We start from the raw sequence: 2,294 nt of genomic DNA, 5'->3' as shown, positions 1-2,294 counted from the left end.
ATCCATCATGTTTTGTGAAACCAGAAGAGATCTGTGGCTACCCCCCAGACTACTATTCCAACCTGTGCCACTAACTCTAGACCTTTTCTGACGGCTGCAAAGGTATATTTGATGGTGGTGTATTCCCAGGTTCTTATTCTGGGCTCTCAGGTGCCAAGAAGATATGTGGTCATTTCAGAGAAATTGATGCAGTATTCAAGATTATATTTCATAACAGACACTAACCTATTGATCATGACATCAGTTTTAATCAATTTTTATAAAGGTTTTAGTTCACATTTAAGGAACTTGTATGGAGGCAGAAAACTTACTGGAGATTTAGAGAGTTATATGATCATGCAATAAAAATGTCAAAATATTAGTAATAAAAAAAATTGATCTTCTCTCCTGTTAATATAGGTTGTATTTTTCACAGGATAGCTGGTTTTAAGGAACTCAGTGCTAAGTCTTCTCTACTGTCCTCTGAGACAGGATGAACAGGAAATAGTCACTTCCTATATTGGGTAGTTAATAGAGATACCTCATGGGTCTTTAAGTTCATTAATTTCACTGAAATCTCTTCTGAAATGCAAAGAGTAGCAATGATGTTCTAAAATCCTGAATTTAGTTTTGCATTTGGAGGCAGAACACATTCTGTGATTTATTCACTGAATGCTTTATAAATGTAATTACAGAACAGTACAGATCACCTCTCTTCAATCTTTGTCCACAGTCATGAAAAAGAAATTGTTTACTCCACTACTGTGAGGAGTAAGCTTGAGACAAAAGTTCAACTTACATGAAGAGAATGATAAAATATACATCCTTTGCAAAGAGGAGAACTGATATTTAAGGCAGTGTCAGAGGGATAGGTAAAGAGCTGTACAGAAAAAGATTATAAAGCCTACTTTTTTTTTTGTTTTTGCATCACACAGAGACAGTGAACTTGAGAGAGTTCATCCACACATCCACTTGCCTGGGCAACCTAGTTCCTGCATCTATCTTAACTCACATAAAAATCAACAATAATTTTATGTCTTGATCTTGCACATTGAAAAGAAACACTTGAAACTTTCTGAAGGCATAGAATTGCCATGCCTTCTTCCAAGAATAATTTTGAAGTAGCTATGTTATTTTTGCATATTAAAGGTCCACTATTTTTGTTGCAGTTTTCATAAATTAAGAGCATTTAATCTTGAAATGTGAGTTAGCCTTTTAAAATTAAGTCCTACCTCACAGAAACAGAATTTTTTTTTCAGTGGGTCCAAAATATGATTTCTACTTCAGTCTGCAATAGGATAGCATCTATGCAGAGATTTGGTTATCATTACAGGCCTATGAAGTGCAGACATTTAATTGCCTGTGAGGTTACATGAGAGAGAAAATAGTATCTTAAATGTTAATTATGGCCTTTTCTTTATTGCAAGTTATTTTATCTGAGGAGAAAAATCCCAGTAAAGTTTTTTTGTCTAAAATAATAACGTAGATTATTAGATCCCCTAATGTCATCTGATGATTCACAGTCAAAGTTCTCTTTTATGGCCAATTGACGCCAAATGGCAAGAGCAGACCTGAGGGCAGACTGAGCAGATTACTTTTTTTTACAGCTGAACTCAGCCAGCACACCAGCTGTGTCATTCCACCGGACATTACTACTGTCAAGGCAAATGTGAACATTATTTCTCTGAAGGAACGCAGCGCAGCACTACCAGGCTTTTGGACCTTGGCCCCTGAACCAAGGTTGTATGAAGCTTCGATATTCCGATCATACCTTTAAGAAATATCTAATAAACAGGGGACCCTCTGCACCAACCCTCACACTGTAGAAACAACTACCTCACAGCTTTCTTTCATTTTCTGTGATCGCATTCTAAAGAAAATATGACTAAAATGGAAATTTTCAGGCAAAAGCATTAAATGAAAGAAATAATCTGTCAGTCTAGAAAACTATCTTCAGCTGAGAGTTGGTACCTTCTGTTTGAATAATTATACCAGTCTCAGTAAGTCCTGTCTCTTTAGATTTCCTCTGCATAAATTGGAGTATTACATCCCTGGCAGTGTGTATGGCCCCAGCCGGGCGTGCATAAAGATAATCCTTGTGCATTTGCAGAGGTGGCCATCCATCACAGATCTTTCTCTTGCCAGGCCACAGGTGCTTCATCAGCCAGTAATTAACAACTTCGTATTCAGAATGGTGACCTGGAATTCCCAGTCATATTGCTCTTCACTCACTTACTCCTCAGACGATACTTCCTAATGCCTCCTTCCCCATCCCCTCATGGCCTGTAAATGTACCCACTCACTGGGGTTTGCTT

Source organism: Corvus brachyrhynchos, unplaced genomic scaffold (genome assembly GCF_000691975.1).
Source record: "Corvus brachyrhynchos isolate BGI_N302 unplaced genomic scaffold, ASM69197v1 scaffold1120, whole genome shotgun sequence".
Lineage (NCBI taxonomy): Eukaryota > Metazoa > Chordata > Aves > Passeriformes > Corvidae > Corvus > Corvus brachyrhynchos.
Note: the sequence above shows the minus strand (reverse complement) of the source record.